Here is a 23,378-nt window from a genome sequence, read left to right as displayed (position 1 = left end):
ACAAGAGAAAAGCATGACAAATTTATTTAACCAAAGTTTTACATGACATGGGAACCTTCAGAAATGAAGGCTCAAAGAACTAGGGAAAACTGTAAAATTGTATTTTTATGCTTAGGTTTGATGAAGAATGGACACTTGTGTGGAAGTATGATTGGATGAAGAAATAGTCTAACTTAATGGTAATAAACTGGGGAAAACAAGCCGGGCGCGGTGGCTCACTCCTGTAATCCTAGCACTCTGGAAGGCTGAGGCAGGAGAATTGCTTGAGGTCAGGAGTTCGAGACCAGCCGAAGCAAGATCTAGACACCCTTCTCTACTGAAAATAGAAAAAAATTAGCCCTAGGAAGTGGTGGTGGGCACTTGTAGTCCCAGCTACTTGGGAGGCTGAGGCAGGAGGATTGCTTGAGCCCAGGAGTTTCAGGCTGCAGTGAGCTATGATGATACCACTGTATCCTAGCCAGGGTGACAGAGCAAGACTCTGTCTCAAAAAAGGAAAAAAAAAAAAAGAGAGAGAGAGAGAGAGAGAGAGAGAGAGAGAGAGGTGTGTGGGAGAAGTTCAGAGAGACCTTTCTGCTGCTGTGATTTTCTCAATTTCCTTCAATTTAACTCAGTATGGGCAGGTACCATATTTTTGGGTAGTGTTTCCTGTACCCCATCTCAAGTTAATAGTAAAAATAGCTAACATTTATTGAGTGCTTCCTAACTAAATATGAACTATTGTGCTAGATGCTTTAGGCTGATTTTCTCATTTATTCCTCACTATAATCCTTTGCAGGAGATAGTTATTCTTCTTGCCCCGTTAGTTAGTGAGCTCTGGGGATGAGCAAGCCCATGCCTAGGACAGCAGTTCCAGGGAGTTTCGAACCACACAGTGGCATGGTTATCTGGGCCAAAAACTTTCTAGGCCTCTCAAAGGGCACCCAGCTTGCTCTAGTCTATTTTGGATTTGAAATACAAGTCCAAATATACTTTATTCCTTCATCAGTTTTAAATGTCATTTCTTCCTCATTAGTTTTTCCATTTTTGACTTTCAGAAAAACAATTCTGTGGATTAGATGTACTAACTATCAGAATCATCTTTACAAGACAGCAAATCTTTTTTTTTTTCTTTTTGAATCAAGGTCTCACTCTGTTATCTGGGCTAGAGTGCAGTAGTGTCATAAAAGCTCACAGCAACCTCAAACTCCTGGGCTCAAGATGCCCCTGCCTCAGCCTCCTGAGTATCCCGGGACTAGAGGTGCTCACTCACCACCATGCCTGGCTAATTTTTCTATTTTTTGTAGAGACAGGGTCTCGCTCTTGCTCAGGCTGGTCTCGAACCCCTGGGCTCAAACAATCCTTCCGCCTTGGCCTCCCAGAGTGCTAGGATTAGCAAATCTTTCTAATTACCAAATTTGAATAGCTATTTTCTTTACTTTCCAGGAAGTGTTTTCAGACCCTAAGAATAAAGACAGAAGTTGCATGAAAATAGGAGAATTCTCTTTGGTCTGTTGCCTGGTGGTAAATTCTCCATCTCAATAATCCGGAGAGGTGGGGGGTAAGGAAATTAGCATGTGAAAGGCAAGCCATTTTCTCTCTAACGCCCAACTCTTCTGATTTTGATTCACTTCCCTGCTATCTCGCCAGCATTCTCCTGTCTTCTGGACTTGGATCCTTGTTCGATTAACAGTGATTACTATAGCTCTATACATTGCAGAGGACGTCGTGCTTTTCCAAGTGCTTCCACATCCATGATATGTTTTGTTTCTCTCTTTCCCTCATTTTCTCCATATTCAATTTGTCACCACATTCTTACTGGTTCCCTGGAATAATGTCTTTTACATTCAACCACTCAGTTCCAGTAGCTGGCAACATAAAAATCACAACAGAGTAGGGCTGGAAGGATCCTTGGAGATCACTTAATATGAGTTCCTCGTTTTATAAATGAAGAAATTGAGATCTGATGTGGTTGGGTAACTTTGCTGAGATCCTAGGGCCCCCTCCCGGCCCCCTTCAGGTCCTGGGACCACTGCTTCCAAGGCCATAAATCAATGGCCGATGGCTCAGTTCCATTCCCCTCCAGCCACCCATCCCAGTTCCATTCCATTCTGTATGAAGTTGGGAGAAAAACTATTTTTCAAATTCTAATTTCTCTCTCCCTCCTCCACACTTAATGTGACTTCTTATTTTCTGATATAGTAAATCAAAAGTGCTTGAGGGGGATCTATCATGTGTTTCTTCTTCATGAAGTCAACATACGCATTTTTATAGTAAAGTAAGTTCTCTTCCAAGTTGAGTGCAAAGACAGTGCCTGGAAAACTTCTTTCAATAATAAATGTTTACATGATGTTTCTGAGCTTCCTCGACTATATACTCCTATTTTTGCATGTATTTGCATTTTTTTTCTCATGTCACTCTATTATCCTATGAACTTGAAGGAAAGAACTGAGCCTCCAGTAAGGTTCTGAAGCACAGAGTAAATTCTTAAGAAATATTTCCTTCATGTCATTGCATTGGATGCACCAAGTGTTGTAGGAGTACAGAGAAGCACAGGGAAGGAATCATTAATTTTTCTGCAGGTGATGTGGTGCTAGAGAAAGCCGGACCCACATTGGAGTTCTGTGTTGAATTTGCTGGGCTTGGGGAAAGGACAATGTAGGTAAATACCCAAGTCATGGAGAGTTCCAGCATCTTGGGTGTGCTTTTCTACAAGATGCTCCAGTCAATCAGTGTGTTGTGAGATCAAAAGCACAGACCTCCGTTGTTCCTTTGGAATTCAATTTATTACTGAAGAAAAATGTATTTTCTTCGTGTTTGATTAAACAAATCACTGGAACATGAAAGGATGCAAGGAAACATGGTAGGTAAAGAAAAATCACTAAGCTCAAATTTCTACTCTTAATAGAGGGAGGTAATTTATTTGGTTAAGAAGAGTAATCTCTAAAATTGCAACAAGTCTTTAAAATACGATTCTATTGATTTTTTACTTTTGTAAGAGTTTAAAACATTTAGTGGCAATGTTTAGAAATCAATTTGAAAAACATTTAGTGGAAAAAAATAGAATTAAGCCGTGCGAATGATTCGTTAAGTAGTTTTAATACTATAACTGGTACTCTATTTTGTTTTTAATACTTTAATATGGATTTGTGAAAACTAAGGTATTTTTGTTTATGCATCTGAAATTCTGGTGCCCTCTAGTGGCAGAAACTTACTATTAAAATCCGAAGTTTGTTTTGAAAATGCTAAACTATAGTTGATGCAGTTTAATTCTATGCATATTCAACATTTCATTTCGAGAAAATTAAACTTGCAAGTGATGGTCAGGAAGTGGTAATTTGGATTAGTATAAAGTATAACTGCTAGAAACATTGTTGGGACACTTGAATAGTTAGTTCATTTAAAAAAAGAGTGCGCTACAATTCTCAAAAGCTATTATATTAAGGGATACAGTTCAGCCGAATGCCATGGAAATTTTTTCTAGGAAGCTAAAGGTATCACATCAAGAGGACATCAAGAGCACACAAACTGGAGTGATAATTTGCATAGCTTCTTTCATCTGTAGATTTTAGATTATCAGGAAATACTGCCCTTTGGAAGGGGAGCCTGCTATATCCAAAGATAAGTAAATGCAGTGGTATTTGCCCTGGTCCCAGAAATCAGATTAGAGAGGTACAACGTGTAAGATAACTGGTCAGTTTTCTTTTGGAAAACTCAAGGCAGATCATCCAGTTAAACACATTACACGACCCAGGCTCTAAGTAACAACAATGACAAAAAAATTAAAATGAAAATAAATAAAAAAATAAAATGAAAAAAAGAAAGATTTAGGCTCTTTGGCCAGAAGTCATCAGTGGGAGGGAGGTTCCAGCAATATTGGAAATGTGCTTGTTTGTTATCGCCCTAGCTGATGGGCTCAAGATATAGCGTCTGGGGACCTGAGTTTGGGCACTTGCTGTGACTCAGCCATTCAGAGATACCCTCTGGCAAACAGGAAATTTTTCCTCAAAAAAATCTTTCTCTTGGAAGTCTCAAACTCTTTGCATTTTTCTTCTAATTAGTCACCTTGGCTCCACTCTGAGTTCCCTCTAATTCAATAGTTCATAGTTCCATGAATTGAGAACCCGTATATAACAGAACCTCGGAAGCTCATTTCAAGAGTTCCAGGAATCCCGAGTATTATGTAAGCCACAGGAACCTCGCTTGGGTTGCATTATTAAAATAACTTGTCTCATTCATTTAAAGCAAGGCAGTTGCATTTCTGGGACAAAGCTTTTTTCAATGTACATTGTTGCCTTTTGTTTCATTGGAAATTATATTTCTTTTGCACCTCCTTGCACCCTTTAGCATTTCCCAGCCTCTCTTTTCACTGGGAATGCTGAGACTGTGCTCTGGCTTCCCGTTTGGGCTCAGGGTTCCTGTCTCAGCTCTGAACTGAAGCTATAGTGAAGAGGCTATAGTACTCAGTACTCCTCGTGGCTGCATCGCCTGGATTCTGGCCTAAGCCTTGTTCTCCTACGTTCTTCTTTGTCACTGAGAGGCTGTCTCCCTCTGGTGTCTACAAAACCATCTCCACTTAGTCCTGATTTAAGTGCTTTTATAGTGAGTTGGGGGGTCCAGCTCCTTCAATCAGCTGTTTCTGGGTTCCTTTCTTCTTAGACTACTTACCCTCCGTGTATGAACAATAAAGCCATTACCGGCATTCTTATGTACATACTGTTTCACTGATTTTAGGGCATCCTTATGGGATAGGTTATGATGATCCTGTTACAGCTGCAGTTCAGAAACGTTTAATGATCTGCTGGCAAACGACAGAGCCCAGATAAGAATCCACAGTGCCACAAGAGTGGTCCAGCATTCTCTCCACTGAATTACTCTCTCTCTTTTATCTTATCTCTTCTCTCTTTTTTCTTTTTCCAAATATCTATCTGCCTGCAGCAATTTTTCAAGATAAAATCGTTATGTGTTTATTATTTGAGTATTTTATGTGAAATATCCTGTTTAATCCTCACAACTTCGTGAGGGAGATATTACTCTGAACCTTATGTTACAAATAAGGAACTGAACGGGACACAGAGAGGTGAAGTGTCCCAGGTCACACCCCTAGCATTTGGCACGGTGAAGATCTGAACCCGGAGTCTGACTCTGAATTCTCGCTGTCACCTACAGTGCTGTGTGGGCTTCTTTTGTTTAAAGTGCTTCCCTGGTCCTGTCAACATGTCTCATGTCTTTTTCCTTTCATCACCAAAGTCACATCCCCTATCTCTACTTTCTTATCAACTACTCACTCTTCGACTCCCTGTATTTTGGCTTTCGATATAGACATTTTTTTCCTTTTTTTAAAGTTCGGTAGTCACCAGTCATCTGGTGCAAATGCCCCTCCCCGCCATTAACCTTCCTTTACTTCTTGGCACCTTTCGAGTTTCCTGTCTTTTTGTGAAGCTCTTTCCTTTGTATTTTTGTGACACTTCAATCTCCTGATTGCACTACAGTCCCTCTGTTGTTACCTCTCTGAGTCATTTATTGAGGCATTCATTGATTTGCTGTGTGTATGTGACTCTGTGTGTGTGCGAGTGTGTGAGAGAAGGTGACAGGCACTGTACTAGTCACTGGGGTTGAGAAATGAGCTCTGTAGTGCTTTTATGTTTTCTTTATTAACCCGAGTCCTTATTACATGGACGTGTTCACTTTGTGAACATTCGCCAACTCCCTCATTATGATTTGGGCACTTTACGTTAGTCTTTAATAAAACATTTCAAGACGAATAAGTGTAACGTGACGAAATGAGGTGTTTAGGGTCTGGTGTGGGAAAAATGAATAAACAATTGATTACAATACAGCGTAATTGTGATCTCATATGTACTGATAAGGGTCACGATACTTGGGGTCCTGTGAACTTACAAACTGACGCGCGAGCACTCGGGAAGTGATGCCAGAGTCGAAAGTTTAAAAAATGGTGAAGAAGGTCAAAGAGTTTGAAGAAGACTTAATTAAGACCGGGTGTGAGTACCTTGTAGGCAAAAAATAACAACATGTAAGACATATACTTAGAACATAAAGGCCGGGCATGGTAGCTCACACCTGTAATCCTAGCACTTTGGGAGGCCGAGGCAGGAGGATCGCTTGAGGCCAGGAGTGTGAGGTTGCTGTGAGCTATGATGATGCCACTGCTCTGTAGTTCTGGCAACAGGAAAAGACTGTCTCAATTTAAAAAAACAAAGAAAAGATGGTAAAGAGAAGTTGTCAAGTTTGGAAGACTCCATAGTCAGCCTCCATCTGTCCATCCATTCATCCATCCAGCCAGCCAGTAGTTTTTGAGTACTCAGGTTCTATGCTAAGAACAACCACCTCAGTCTCTACTTCTCAGTAAGCTTACTCTTTAGTGTAGTACACACTACACTAAAGACAGAGATAATTAATGAAGAAATTAGTATAAAATGTGATTTCCAAGGAAGAACATGGTGATATTGAAGTTGAGACCTAAAATAAATGAATAGATATTAGCCCTAAAACTGAGGTTGTGATGGCCATGTTAATGGTTTAGTACTTTATCTCAAAGGCAATTTGAAGCTACCTGTAAGTTTTACAGTGGCAAGCGAAAGGATCAGATTGGTAGTTGAGGAAGCTCGCTCTCTATGGCCGCAGAGGCAAGCCTGGGAGCTAGGATCCCCGTTGAAAGAGTGTTGAGACAGCAGAGAGGTAAAAGATGTCAGAGACCTGGATTTGCCAGTTGCCTTTGCAGTAGTGAGACAGGGTGCACTCAGTGGACAGGTTTCTCAGGACCTGGTGATGACTGGATGTCTGTCAAAGAGGAAGGGCTCTTCCAGGCTTCTGGCATGGTCACTGGCATGGTCACTGAAGACAGACCAGACTTTAAAATAAAGAATTTGAAAATATTAATGTGTCTTATAGTAGGGAAGATTGAAGAGTCTGGTTTTGCCCCTGTTGAAAAGAAAGTTCAGTGTTGCTAAATGGCCACAGCATGTTGCTGCGAGGGAGGCGAGTGAGGGGCAGATGTTAGAGGGTATTCCATGTCTGTCTGTGCACGTGAAATCTATCCTTGAAGGCTGAGAGGAGCTCTGAGGGCTTCTTCCATTCCAAGATTTGTTCTTGTATGCCTAACAATCTTGCATTTACTGGTCTCATTTATCACCAGTGATTTAATCACAGTTTTCACACAGAATATTCCTAAACCAATGTTTCTAGGTACATTTCTCCCTAGATCCATATATATTAATAGCATTTCCCTTGGCCTATTTGGGAATTGGTACCACTTGGTTGTGCTGTATCTCTCCCTGGATATTCCACTCACACTTACGGTTTAACATGACTTCCACATTGCTCCTTCTGTCCACTATGCCTGACATCATCCAAATACTGGCATCGTCTTTGGCTTCATTTACCCTGTACGTCCAATCTGCTAGCTCCTGGTCCCACTGTATCGCCCTAATCTACCTGTCTTTCCATTCTGATTGTTTTCGTCTTTATTTATAGTACTCATTCCTTCCCTGGTATGTTCTAACTGGTCTCCTCGCGCAGTTATCAATCCCTCTAATTCAGCCATTCCTGACTCTTGGGGACCAGCACAGGTGGTCCCGTCAGGAATCACAATTATTCATGGAGTTTTCTACTCTAGTCCGTTTCCCCAGCCCACCCAGGATGTGTCAGGCTGTCAGGAATATGCTTTGCTTTCCTTTCTCTCTACCGTCTAGTGAGAACCAGGAAGTCTAGTTCAGTTTCTCCTGAAGGATCAGCATCAACCCAGTGACTGAGTTACCATTTACTGCGTCTTTGACGGGACTCAGAAATTTGTAATTTAAGACCCTCTAATTCATCCTTTACACTTGCTAATTTTATATTCTTCAAGCAGGAGTCCGAGGCAACCTGTGGCAAAAAGTGCGTCAGAAGCCTGTGATTGTGATTTGTGTACATCGCTTAAGCTCTGTGAATTTGGACAATTCCTTAGTATCTTTGAGCGATGTCTGTAAAATAAGGTGAAAATAAATCATATTAATAATTAAGATATGGCATTCATCTGGATCAGAAACTTCTTTGATGATGAAGATCTCCTATATACTTATATTTATGTGTTTTTATATATATCCCACTTTTTTCTTGTAAACACATAGATATGGATACCTATTCAACTTTTCTCAGATTTCAGAACTGGGTCAGAAAATGAGAATGAAAGGGTTAAAGAAAAGTTAACAAAATGCTGAGATATAGGGTCAGAGCTGTTAAGAAATCCCCTCAAGTCAAGTATTAGTTCTGAATAGCAGGTTGGTAGAAGGAACCGGATAGGGCGGCACCCAGGCGGGAGAGGGAACCCCACTCCACGTATAGTGGGGAACACGATTTGGAGACAGTGGTTCTCCACTTGGATGCTCCTAGAACTCAGCTGGGGAGCTTTAAAAGCTATTGGAGCCCAATCTCCACTCCCAAAGGTTCCAGGGTGAGCCCTACAAAGCAGGACAGTAATTTTTAAAAACTCCCCAGTGCTCAAGTTGTTTTAATGTGCAACCACTGTACACAGCCATTTTTTTAAGGTCTCATGAGGAGTTTGCTTTTTCTTTCCAAATTGATACTTAGTAAAATATAATAGAATTATTTATTTATTTATTTTTTGAAACACGGTGTCTCTCTGTCGCCCAGGCTGGAGTGCAGTGGCGTCATCATAGCTCACTGCAGTCTCGAACTCCTGGATGCAAGTGATTCTCCCACCTCAGCCTCCAGAGTAGCTGGGACTACAGGTGTAGCCACCATGTTTAGCTAATTTTTAAACTTTTTGTAGAGACAGGATCTCACTATGTTGCCCAGGCTGATCTCAAACTTCTGGCATTAAGTGGTCTTCATACCTCAGGCTCCCAAAGTGCTGGGATTACAGGTGTGAGCCACCAGGCCTGGCTGAATGATTGTCTTTTTTAAAATTTAAAATTTGTACACAGCTTAATATGTGTCAGGTATTGTTTTGAGTACTTTACAGATATGAACACTAATCTTATCAACAATGTATTATGTAATTATTATCATTGCTGCTGAAGAAATTGAGGTAGTCAGATATTAAGCAACTTTGCATGATGATTGTTCACTGCTAAATATTTAACTGTACATTTTAAAGACATGAACATTTTTCTGTATAACTACATCAAACAAAATTCCTTAGTATCATTTAAGATCTAGTCTGTGTTCAGACTTTCTCAATTGTCCCAAAATGTTGTTTGTAGCTAAATTGTTCACATCAGGATCCAAACGAGGTCTATACATTGCATTTGGTTGTTTTGTTTCTTTGGTCTCTTTTAGTCTAGAACAGTTCTCCCTGGCCCCTACCCTTTTCATGGCCTTGCCTTCTTGAGAGGGGGGCCAATGTCTGCAGAATGTCCCCCTTTGAGTTTGTAGGATCAAAACTCTATTTTACCATTAGCTTGTTTTATATTGCTCCTGGCTACAGGTGACCTGAAGCATTTTGTTTGTTTGTCCTTACTCGTTTGCTGTTGTTTGACATTTTTTCCTACTCAGCTCTTCTAAGTTCATTAAAACTCTTATCTGCTTTTTACTTTCTAATAGTATTCTGCCTTCTGGAACAAATTTTTCTCCTATGTCTCCCCTGGCCCCTAATCAGGACTTCTGACATGTCTGTTATACAGCATATGCGTGATAGTCTAAAATCTTCAGTTCCATAATGCCAAGGTCTGTCTTCCCCGAACTCAGCTGTTCTAAATCAGAATAGCACTGCCCCCTAGGGGACCTTCTGGAAATGTGTGACATTTTTCAGTTGTCTCAGAGACTGGGGACTTAATTGGTATATATTGGCCAGAGTCCACACTTGAAATAATCCTGAACAACCAAGAATTATCTGGCCTAAAACGCTAACAGTGCCTGTGTTGAAAATACTATGCATAGAACCTACTTACTTTACTCTCAGGTTGATTGACATGATGTGATACACCAGCGCATACTAGGTGCTTAATAAATATGTGTTGCATGAATGAATGGATTTTGAAATTTCGCCTTTTAAAGCAGACTGTTTTGCATCCAAAAATAAATGTTTACAAAAGTAAACTATTTTGTTATAACTCCTTTTAATTACAAGTGAGAAAAACTCAGTTCACACTGGAGAAAAGTCCAGAAGTATCTGCCTTCAGAAATTGCTGGATCCGGAGGATCAAATGGTATGATCTGTACTTGATCTCCTTTCATCTTCTGACTTTCTACTCTGGGTTTCGGATTCACTTTCTGATGGGCTCTGCAAAGCAGTGCCCGGCGGCCCTCATTTACGTACATAATGATATCAGTTGTACAAATGTATGAGAGAAGTTTTCTGATTTTACCTCTGGATTTAGCATTTTCCTCAAAGTCCTGGAGTGTGGAGTACTCTAAATGACTGTTTTTTTTATAAGCATTTATACACATTTTAATTTCAGGCCTTTTCACAATTATTTTACCGGACAATTGTCTTCTCACCTTTGCCTGAACATGATCCTGAAGTTGGAGGAAAATAAAACATCTATGCTAGAGCCTGACGTTCTGTTTTCCCAGAAAAAGGGTTTATTGCAGGACATCTTTCAAGGTTTCCTTTCTCCCAGGAACTCTGCCAGAAGATGGCATTGTGCTCTCGGAGGCCCCATCCCTGCACTGGGTCATTAGAAGTCAGTAAAAACTGCAGTTGGGAAGCCCATTAGTCTATGCAAGGCTGTCAGGAAATGAATTTGCTGTGCAAAGCCAGTCAAGGACAATGCCATTAAGGTCTGCAAAACTACAACATCCCCAGACTAAAGATTTTAAAATTCTATTGCTGGCGCACTAAGAAGACATTTTCATTTCAATTTAGACCGAGGGCTAGAAACCTAAGTAACAGAGGCACAGTAGTTAAGGTTGAAAACAGTTATAATTATGAAAGAAACAAGCGAATTCTAAAGGGAATATATATATCTAGTTAGCAGAATAGCAAACTCTATATAGTGTAACGATAGTATTAGTGTATAGTATAATTCATATATAGAATAATAATAGTATATAATTATTTAACTGTTATGCTTTAATGAACATAAGTTGAATCTGTTTTTAATTTTCGATGGTATTTCCTTTTAAAAGATGCTATTTGATAGTAATGCCAGGAGAGATTACATGGGCAATTTTTGCTTTATTTCTTTATTTCTTTAAGTAAATCTAGTATGTGCATATGGTAAAAAAGTAAACACTAAAGAAGAGTAAAAAAATGAAAAGTAAAACTTGCCCTGTCGAATCTCTTTTCTTTACTTTTTTTTAAAAATTGAGACAGGGTCTCACTCTGTCACCCAGGCTGGAGTGCAGTGGTGTCATCATAGCTCACTGCAACCTCAAACTCCTGCCTCAGCCCCCAGAGTAGCCGGGACTACAGGCAGGTGTCACCATGCCCAGCTAATTTTTCTGTTTTATGTGGAGACAGGGTCTCCCTCTTGCTCAGGCTGGTCTGCAACTCCTGGCCTCAAGTGATCCTCCCACCTTGGCCTCTCAAAGTGCTAGGATTATAGGCACGAGCTATCTCACCTTATCGCCCTATTGAATTCCTGACTTACATTTCCACTGCCAATGGTAACTTAATATATTATTTCAGAAATAAAGAAAAAACAAATTGTCTAGAAAGCAGAAATAAGCTCATATTCTTTTTTGTTTTAATGTTAACTTAAAAGTTACCTAAACAATTACTATGAAAGAAACTGTCAACCAATTGTAAAGTACTACCCTATTTGGATCCTGACTTTAAAAAATTATAAAAAATAAAAATGTGGGTTCTATTTTTTTTCCAGGTGCTAGGTACACGAGTATGTTCATTTTGGAAAAATTCAGCAAGCTGTGCACTTATAAATATTGCAACACAGTTTACTTATAGTATTTACTTATAGAAAGTATTTATGACGCAAGCAACAAAATTCAAAGAGTGAGAGGATATTTGATAATATTAAGGAATTGTTAATTTTTAAAGTGATGTTGTTTTCGTAGGTCAACAATGACTGAACATTGGCAATGTCGTGTGTTTTAATCCAATATCTCTTCCCAATCGCATGCTTCCCTCACTCCCCAGGTAACAACTATCATCACGCCCATGCATTTCTTTGTGTTTTGACTTCATGCGTATGTACACCTAACAGTAGATAGAGTTGTTTCTTATGTTTTTAAATTTCATGATAGCATACCGTTAGCATTTTGGCAAATTTGCTTTTTGCCTTTAACTTATGTTTATGGGATCCATTTATGTTGGTATGTTTTCAAAACATATTGTGGTATACTCATATTCTGGCATACTATACAATAGTGAACTAAAGCTAATACATGAACTAAAGCTAAACTAGCTGCATAGTATCTGTTCATTGTATGAGTAAACATGTTGATTTAACCAGCTCTCTACTGACGGACACTTTGGCTGTTTTGAATCTTCTGTTATGACAAGAAACGCTTCTATACATACATATATGGCATACTTATATGAATGTGTTAAAAGCATAAACTATGAATGATGGCAACTTATAAACTTTTCAATTAATGGATAAAAATGTGGAATTAATCATCTTATTTTGCTTCTAGAATATATTTGATTGGATCTTTCTAGATCCTTCCTGAAAATGTTCCAAATGGTTCTCAATGATTCTCATGACGGATTACGTTTCATCTGTTCTTACAGAAAAATATATCTTCCCTTAAGAGCCGTTGGAAGGATGCGTGGGCAAAGCAGACACTGCTTTGTGGTTGAGCTGCAAAATGTTTACTCAGTGTGATACTGTGGCCAATAAAATAAAACAAGAGGAAAATAAACAGAAGTATGGGAAGAGAGGGAGTCTTTAAAATCATAATGTATTATAACAAATCACTTTAATGTAGTTTTGGTGAAACAGCTGCTTGCTCCAGAGAAAAATCCATCTGGAAGGTTCTGTGGACCTCGGATGCAAACAATGGAAGAGTTTGCACATCTGGATTGTTGGTGGGAATGTTTATTGTTTTTTTTGCTGCTTACTCTCCCGTGCTGCATTTGCTATTTTATCTCCCCTTGATCCTTAATGTGTCTTTGCCTCTGTTTGGATGACTAACCACCTTTCCAATGACCCTGACTTGTTGAGACTCTTGGCAGTAGCGGCTCTTTTTGCATAAAACCTGAAAAGATCAAGGAAAGCCTAGTATTGGGTAGTGAGCGAAGCCACAGTCCACTCGCAGCACAATATTCTCTCAGGCCGCGGCGGCTCCTGTCCTATTGGTGCACACATCTGGAAATAGATAGTAAGGGTTGGAATGACTTTGGAGAATAAATCGTCCCATTTGGTGGTGCTTTTTAATTGTAAGCTTTTTCTCTTATTCCAACTTTAGCAATCCTCCGTGATCCATGCTCCTGTAATGTAGATAGATTCTTCGTTAGGACCTCCTTGGAAAACTGGGTATTCGTTTGCTTTTTCTGAGTAGTAAGCTTGTTCTGGAAAAGGTTTCAGCTTTGTCTCAGCCCTCACTTCAGAGAGAGCCTAGGGAGATATTTAGCTAAAGGATTTTGGTTAAAAAAAATGTAAGACATACTACCAGACACAAGAAAACACATTTTAGCATCGTATTTCCTTAAATTTTCTTGCTACTTATGCTTTGCTTTAAAAATTCTTATAAAGCAGCCCAACTTATCGTGTATTACCATTTGGAACCATAGAACCTTTAATATTTAAATTCCGCTACAAGGTAAATCAGTTTTATTTTGAGATATCCTGTGAACTTTTTACAATGTTGACCAAAATATTTTGGCTTTCTAAATCTATCTTTCACTGCATGTAAAAATATGTGGCAATATGAGATGTGGGTGCAGATGTCTGTCTTTTTTGTGTGTGAAAAAAAGAAAAGATTTAGAGAGCATCAGCTTGTTATGTCAACTGGCCACTAGAATTTTTAATACCTTTGGTCATCTGCGACAAAAAAGCGTCAAATCAAACATTTTTACTCATGTTATTCACGTCACATCTATCTCTTGCAAATTAATGTCATTTATTTCTTTCTAGTCTGATAGGTATTCTTTTGGTTTTAAGTTTTGTCAAATATGCAATGGTAAAATCTAAGTAAGATTAGATAGAAAAGAAAAAAAGTGTATAACCAACCTTCAAAGGTCTTTACGTGTGAAGACCTCAATCTACTGTTCCAAACTTACCTTCTGCTACTTCCTTCGATAAACCCTCCGTTCAGGGTAGACTTGCGTATTGCTTGTTCCTAAGATATGTTGCATTAGGCCTTTTTGGTTGCAAGGAAGAGATTCAGTCAGATAATCTTAAGATAAAGGGGTTTATTGTAGATACCCAGGACCTAGACTTTGTCTTCTGGTGTCTTTGTGGGTGGTTGTTCTCTTTCTTTCTCTCTCGTTTAACCCTTTCTGCATTTTCCAGTATAAATTCTGGAGGGAAGATAGTCTGATTGGACTAACTGCCATGGTGCCAGTAGAAAGAGTCCTTTGAGTAAGGCCACTCATGGGTCAAGACCCAGGCTGTGGGGGAGCTGCCCTGGGGTCAGGTCCACTCTATTCCGATCAGTGGCCACGTCTGTGTGAAGAATGAGTAGCACCACTGTCACGGGTAGGCAGTTCAGGTGGCAGGGGAGGACTTTTCTGTCTGACCTTGGGACTGTCACCTCCAGACTATGTCTACAGTATTCCACCTCCCTACATTGGCTGACACCTGTTCTCTCCTCCAGAGTGTACTCTGCGAATTTACACTTATTCTGAACTTAGCACAGCCTGCCTCAAATACACACATTTGTGGTGGTTTCTTTAAAAGACAAGTTCATAATAACATATAGGTATGCTGTGTGATTAATAGATGCCGACTACTTTTATAGAACATAAACCACATTTTATTTTGTTCTTTAATGCATCCTAACATGTGGTTCCTTTTTCAGTAGGCAATGATGTAAATTTTGCATCTGGGAGGATATCAGAATTGGAACCAATAACAACTTAACATTTACAGGATTTGAAAACATCGTTAATGTACAAGGACTATTGCCATACCATTTGAATCCTTTTACCATTAAAAAGGATCGATGGTCTACATTGATCAGCATTGTTGATAACAATAAAATGGTTACTGGGAGAGAAACGTTATCATCTTAGGTGTTTGGTATTTACTGTGGGTCTTACAAAAATAAATACTTCATGTTAACTATAGCAGAAAAATATTTTGTCTGATTCAAGGTATATAAGAAACTAATTTGGTCTAAGATATGTAAGAAACATAGAGATGCTACACATTCTGTAATTTTCCACCTTCCTTGCTTAGTTGATTCACTACTATTTTAGAAACATGGAAAAATGTAGACCCAAAGGGAAGGATAGAAATAGCAAAGTTTTGTCCTGGTATGAAGGAAAATGTGAATTTTATTTGCATGATGCTATTTCTTTTATTGTTGTTTTGTTATAAAGTTGATACATGCTTGTTATAGAATATTTTGGAAATGAATGCATTATTATTATTATTTTTTTTTTTCTTTGAGACAGAGTCTCACTGTGTTGCCCGGGCTAGAGTGCCGTGGCGTCCTAGCTCACAGCAACTTCAAACTCCTGGGCTCAAGCGATCCTCCTGCCTCAGCCTCCCGAGTAGCTGGGACTATAGGCATGTGCCACCATGCCCGGCTAATTTTTTCTATATAGATTTTTAGTTGTCCAAATAATTTCTTTCTATTTTTTTTTAGTAGAGACGGGGTCTCGCTCTTGCTCAGGCTGGTCTCGAACTCCTGACCTTGAGCGATCCACCCGCCTCAGCCTCCCAGAGTGCTGGGATTACAGGCGTGAGCCACCGCGCCCGGCCTTGAATGCATTATTTTTAAACCTCCCATCTGTTACCTCAAAACTAGATTTGTTTTTTCTTTTTTGGATAATATGAACTTGAAATTCCTTTTGTTCCAAAAATTTAAAATAAAACCATAAAAATGTGTTTTACAAGGAGAACTTCAATTTATACTGTTCAAAACTTAGAGGTATTAAAAATGCAAGAAAAATTTCAAATTTAATTTTTAATATCTTATGATGCCACTTGTTAAATAATTTTGTCCAAGCAATTAAAACAAGTCATAAATGAGTAAAAATTAAGACTTTTGGTAAGACAAAAATACTGATGTGAAAGGCTTGAATAATACTTATTTTTTTTAAAGAATTTAATTATATTAAAGGCATATTAGTTATCAAATAATAATTTGGAATAATAGTTACAAGACAGTAGATTTTATGATTATTTACCCTGAAAACACTTTGTTAAGAATTTTACCTCATAACGCCATTACTTATTAAAAATTAGATAGCAACTATTTTATATTTTGTTTATCATGTTGCTGAATAACCAAAGGATAGAAACTCAAAAGACTGAAATATACTAAGAGACGATTTTGTTCTACTCTGTCTTTCATAGATGAGAAAACTAATGCTCAGCTAGAAATAAAATAATTTCCTCCACTGAATAACAAGCAGCTCCCCAGCCCCCCACCATCACATTTCATTTGTGAGGTTTGTAGAGTAACCAATTGTTGATTTTCTCCCGCATCCAACGCACTGGAAGACATATTTAACAATGCAAAAACACAGAACTCTGAAGTGCATCAATGATAAAGTCAATTTAATTTTAAGATAAGCTATAAAAGATCATGAAAACCCTTGGAAAGTTTTCATGCAGTTGATAGACTTGCATGTCTCCGTTGCAAATCAGCTGATGTGCATGAAGATTTTATTTGTAAGAATTTGATGTATTCATACAGGATTTTGGTAGACGAGTCTCCTTGTTTGGAGGAAGAACCAGGTCATTTGTTGGAAGATATTTAATTGGTTAAATGACTAATCGAATCAAAGTATGTAGTTATTTGTTTATTGCTTTGTCTGTTCCTAGCCAATGAAGTATTATAAGTAATCCCATTACAAATACTTCTGGAAAAGTAATTTAAATATAATTGTCAACGAGGTCTAGTGGGCTTGTGGGGAAGTACAATAGCCAAGCCTAAATTTATGCATAGTGATTTTCAGGCATCAGGTTTAATTTATTTCATCTATATGAGTTGGTGGCTCTGTTTTCCTGTTTGAGCCTAGGGAGGTGCTGAATGCAGACGTAAGAAGCACTTTCTTCTCCCCACCCCCTGCCCCCAGCTACTTTATCAGGGCATCGTTCTTAAGTGCTTTCATCAAAGAATGAAGTTGCTGCCAGGAGTCTCATTTGCTGCCAGCGTGAGAGTTTGGCTATAGATTTTTGATTTGAGGGTAACAGCTCTTTCCAAGGAGGAGCCAGTGACAGAAACTGACTCTCTAGGTAACTGTGAGATGTTATAGAATAAAAGAATGAGCCTGGTCCATGCAGTCAGGAAAGGTCTGGATCCTAGTCCAAAGATGATAACATGTTTGTTACGAGAATCAGATGAGATAATGGAGGTCAAGCACCGGTGGCAGAGAAGGGGGACAGGGAGCATTGTGCTACTACAGAAGCCGTCTTACGTGTGGACGTTACTTTCCAATAAAGGTAGAAAAGGAGACTAAGATCACCACTCTCCACTGTGCCCCATTCCTTACCCCAGCTCTAATTGCGAACAGTGCAAATCCAATTAAATCTGATTCCTAGAAGCCTCATCTTTGGACATATTGCTCAGAGACCTGACACGATGATAACTAGCCCCACATTCCAGGGTGAGGCACCCCAAGAGTGGCTCCCGGTTGCTCACAGAGTCTCAGTGCTCAGGTAAAGTGGGTAAATACTTTTCTCTATGAAAGGTGAACAGAACCTACAGACCCTAAAGTTAGATAGATATCAAGATCCAGGGACAGGATCAGAAATCACAACTATAATAAAATTCTTAAAAATTTTGGTAAAATATACATAAAAAATTTACCATTTTAACCATTTTTAAGTGTACAGTTCAGTGGCATTAAGTACATTCATAACTGCCACCACCATCCATCTGAAGAACTGTTTTCATCTTCCCAAAACTGAAACTCTGTACCCATTAAACAATAACTCTCCCTCCTCCAGCCCCTGGCAGCCACCATTCTACTTTCTGTCTCTGTGAATCTGACTACTCTAGGTACCTCATGTAAGTGGAATCATACGGTATTTGTCCTTGGTTACTGGCTTATTTTGCTTAGCATAATTTCTTCAAGCATCATCCACATAGTAGCACGTGTCAGAATTTCCTTCCTTTTTAAAGCTGAATAATATTCCATTGTATGTATTGACCACATTTTGTTTACCTATTTGCCTGTCGATGCTTGGGTTGCTTCAATTCTTTGGGTGTATACCCAGAAGTGGAATTGCTGGATCATGTCATAATTCCATTTTTAATTTTTGAGGAATCTCCATACTGTTTTCCGGAGTGGCCGCACCATTTTATATTCTTACCAGCAGTGTGCAAGGATTCCAACTTTTCTACATCCTAAGGAACACTTTTTATTTTCTTTCTTTCTTTCTTTTTTTTTTTTTGAGACAGAGTCTCATTCTTTTGCCTGGGCTAGAGTGCCGTGGCGTCATCCTAGCTCACAGCAACCTCAAACTCCTGGGCTCAAGCGATCCCCCTGCCTCAGCCTCCCGAGTAGCTGGGACAACAGGCATGCGCCACCATGCCCGGCTAATTTTTTCTATATATTTTTAGTTGTCCAATTAATTTCTTTCTAATTTTAGTAGAGACAGGGTCTCACTCTTGCTCAGGCTGGTTTCGAACTCCTGAGCTCAAACAATCCGCCCGCCTCGGCCTCCCAGAGAGCTAGGATTACAGGCGTGAGCCACTGCGCCCGGCCTTCTTTCTTTTCTTTTTTGATAATAGCTGCACTAGTAGTATGAAGTGATAGATTAATCTTAAAGAACATGAATCGTTGACATACAACACATAATCACTCTCAATTCCTAGCTTAGGATCCACTCACATAGTATGTTCTTGTTGAAAGAATGAACAAAGAATCCAAACACCACATATGGAATTAACTACCAATAGAAAATAATCCAGGAGCTAGTGTAACACAACGTATTCATCCGTCCATTCATGCAGTCTATGAACTGGAGTACGTGCTATGCACTCTGTTATGATAATTGTTAGCAGTTCAAATTTCAATAAAATGTGGAGTCAAGACAAATGTGGTTCCTCCTCTCTAAGAGCTAACAGTCTGGTATCTCTCTAGGGAGGAAGACTGAATCAGCAGGATATGACAACTCAATTAAAGTATCCTTTAAAAATACCTAACCCTTTTGGCTCTAAAGTCCATATTTTTCAAGCCACATTATGATTAGTAATGATACTATATTTCTAAGTTTTGGTGACATGTATTTTCTTTTACAAATTAGTGTATGTATGTGTGTATATGTATATATACTAATATATATCTCATAGGACTTTACTTCATATGAGTCAAGCTCTCTGGAATCTGGCATTTTGGGAGTAAAAGAAGCCTTAATGGCTGCAAGACATTCATTGTATGTAATGAATTAACTTCTCTTTGCGTCTGGAATGGTACTAGTTATTTGCCATCACTGGGAGAATTGAGAAATAGTCACTCAAATAATTTTTTGTGCTCTTGTGTTCAGATGAAAAACCCCCATTGAGAAAGTCAGCCTCAGTGGTTTTTCACTTTTGAATGAAATAATAAAATTGAGCTTCTGAACCTGCAAAGGTGAGGACTGTTCATTTTACTACAGAAATGACAGAAATATGTAGGACACCGAAGGAGTCAGCTGTGCAGTGACGCTATTGCTCCTGCCTTCCATGTAAATTCAGAATGAGGAGGACATGCATTTGCAGCTGAATCACAGTCTGATTCCCCCCTGTAAAGAGGAGAATGGGCTCAGTTTTTGGTGGGATTTATTTGTTTTAAATGCAAGTATTTTTCTGAGACAGAGTCTCGCTTTGTCGCCCCAGCTAGAGTGCCATGGCGCCATCATAGCTCACTGCAACCTCAAACTCCTGGGCTCAAGGGATCCTCCTGCCTCAGCCTCCCGAGTAGCTGGGACTACAGAGGTGCACCAGAACGCCCGGCTAATGTATTTAATTTTTGTAGAGATGGGGTCTTGCTATTGCCAGGCTGCTCTTGAACTCCTGGGCTCAAGCGATCCTCCTGCCTCGGCCTCCCAAAGTGCTAGTATTACAGGCGTGAGCCACCGTGCCTGGCCTCAAGTCACTCCTTAATAGTAAACAACCTATATCCATATATATATATATATATATATATATATATATATATATATACACACAGATAGATTCAACATTCATTGTACTTAAATTCAAGGAAATGGAGGTCTATTTTAAGAACAAGTCAGTGAAAAAGTTCTTGCGTTTTTAGTGGACTGCAAACTCGACATAGCCAACGGCGTGGGGACTGCCAAGACACATGCACTCGAATCTAGACTGCATTAATAACAGCTGAGCGTCCAGAATAAGGGAAGCAACAGTCCCACTGCTTTGTGATCTGAGACCACACACATTGGGAGTGTTGCATCCTTTCCTGGGTCCCCTAGTTGAAGAGGAAACACAAAGTGGAGCATGTCCCGGAGTGGGTGATCAGGACAGTGAAGAGTGAAAAATCATGTCAAATAGGAAATGGCTGAATAAACCGGGAGCATAATTGCTCTCTTCAGTTACGTGGAAGAGGGAGTACACAAATTTCATGTCACTCCAGAGAGCAGAACTAAAACCATTGGTAGTGGAAAATTTGAAGAAAGCAAATTATGCATCAGTATAAAGAAGAAATAAAAACTAGGGCTCTTAACACTTTAGTGGGATTAAGTATTAGTTGTAAGTATTATAGAGATGATAATTCTTCCCATTTCAGTTTTAATCAAGAGCCAGTAGCAAACAAAAGGAAAAAAAAAAGGGATTTTTTTTGGGTTGGAGCACATTCCAAAAATTACCTAGAAAAATAAACAGGCAATAAAGCCTTTGGATATGGACAAGAAAAGGTTGGTTCATTATAAAGCTATAAATTAAAATGACACTGGTGCAGACAAATCAATGGAATGGTTATCTCAGAAATAAACTCTGATACATCAATAATTTAATAAAAGACAAAGGAGGTATAACAACTGGGGAGAAATAGAGGGCTTATTTAATATGAAATCAGATGAAAACAATCATACAAATGCAGAAGGTGGAATTCTATCAGAAAATTGATCCAGTCTCTTCAACAAGAAAATGTAATGAAAAAAAAAAAAAGAGAGAGAGGGAGGAAGGAGAACTTTTATGGATTAACAAAGAAATAAGAACTTAGCTCTGTCATAACAACCAAATGTTATGAGGCATGCAGGTCAATGACTGAATTCTGGTTTGAGCAACTTAGTTGGAAAACACCCTTTGGGAACAACTGAGGAAATCTGAATATATATTGAATATTAGAAGATATCATGGAATTATGGCTGGTCCAAGTACACGTGAATATTATATTGTATCGTGTCAGGAGTTGCATAATACCTAGTTGTGTTACTTTTTATAATACTAAGATCAAGCTTTGCATTAATGGCAAATGGGAAAATTAATAGATCTATTTATTATAAAGTCATGATTTCTTTCCCTTGAGAAAAGTAAATATTCTATGTGTTAGGAACTCAGCAGCAGATTAATATTCAGTACCTTATCAACCTTATACTCAATGCTTGTATTGCTAATTCTTGTCCGAACCAAATACATCATTACAAGTTGCAAAATGGTGATTTTTTTCCATTCTGCCAGTCTTTTTGCTTTCATTAGCTAACGTTCTTCTAGTACAGTTCCTCCTCATTAACTGGAGATATTTGTTACTCTGAACCAGAGTTCCATTCGGAAAAGGAAGAATTAATACTTAACACTCTAACAATTTTTAAGTAAGAAATTGGTATAATAGTTGCCTCAATTGGTGATGTTTTTCTCTTTCTGTGTTGAGTATCATTAGGGTTTTTATCTATTCAAGTGTGTCAATCAATTACAGTCTTTACAATGCTGTGACAGATTGTATTTACCGAAGTAGCTGCACCAATATATTCAGTCCCACATGTTCTTCTTACAATGTGATGTTGACACATCTCTATCACTTCTGCCTGACACTCTCTTGGGGCACATGCTTTTAGGGAAATCCAACCACCCAGAAGCCACCATGTTGAACAGAGCAGAAGAAAAAAACAACATAAGAGAAATGGGTGACTAAAGAGTCCTAAATGTTCTATCCCTTAGCTGTTCCAGTCTAGGCACTGGACTCGTGAGTAAATGATATTTCAGAAAATTTCAGTCTCCAGCTCAAATGATGCTAAGTCGGGTAGAAATCAGCTGACCCACTGAGCCCTGCTCAGACTGCAGATTTATGAGAAAAATAATTTTTTTTTAAGATGGAGTCTTGCAGTGTTGCCCAGGCTGATCTCAAACTCCTCTTGGGCTCAAGCGATCCTCCCACTTCAGCTTCCCAAGTAGCTGGGACTACACGCATGACCCACTACACCCAGCTGAAAATGTTTTAAGCTAAATGTGGCATGACTTTTCAGATAGTCACAGTAACTAGAACATATGCTTAGACAAGGCTGGCCTTTGTGAGCTTCCCCAAGCTGACCCCGTCCTTTGACATGACCCCAGTGCTCGTCAATAATTTCCTTACTTTGTGATATAAGATGATGTCTTAAACTCACCCTATGCATTCTCTGCTTCAGATCTGAAATCAGCCTTTTCCGCCAAGAGCCCTGGTTCTGTTTGGTGAGGAAGGGTAGTTAGCCTTCAAGATCTGGGCATTATGAAAGCTTTCAATGGGACGAATTACAGTGGAAAAATTACACATGATGCCAATAAAACATTTTAACATGTTTCTCCAAAGCAGAATTGAAAGACAAACAATGAAGCAAAAAAAAATGGACAAGAAAAGTATCAAAAATCCAGTAAAAATAAAAATCAGCACAGACAAGCAATTCTCAAAAGATGGAATACCAATAAATAGTAATTATTGAATCATTTTCAACTCCTAATAATAAGAAAGAGGATATATGTTATTTTTCCTTTATCAAATGAGTAGAATTTCTTTAAAAGAAATGAGCCTCCATGCTGATAAGAACGCAGGAGAACTATGATCTTGCACATGCTGGTGGGAAGGCCACTTGATTATTTGCCTTCTGCTAAATAATTCGGTAATGTGAATTCAAAGTCTTAAGAAGTTCGAATTGGCTGGACAGTTTCCAACCTCCCTTGCAACTAGGGGTGGCCTTGTGAGCAGAATTCCACCTCCCTTGCTGAAGAGAACAGTGCTCATCCTAGACTTCTTGTTTTCCCTCCATGCAAGCTGGAATGCAGATATGCCAGGGACCGGCTTCAACCACACGGCTTTAACACTAGGGAATTGCAGATCAAAGGAAGGGAAGAGAACTGGACCACAGAGCTGTCCTCCCAACCTGGACCACCCACTCTGCACTGCGGCATCAAAGAAAAATAAATTTGGTTTTTTTTTTTTT

The sequence above is a fragment of the Propithecus coquereli genome, unplaced genomic scaffold, assembly GCF_000956105.1.
Source record: "Propithecus coquereli isolate 6110/MARCELLA unplaced genomic scaffold, Pcoq_1.0 Scaffold46, whole genome shotgun sequence".
In the NCBI taxonomy this organism is placed as follows: domain Eukaryota; kingdom Metazoa; phylum Chordata; class Mammalia; order Primates; family Indriidae; genus Propithecus; species Propithecus coquereli.
The sequence above is the reverse complement of the archived record's forward strand: the minus strand, read 5'-3'. Positions refer to the sequence as shown.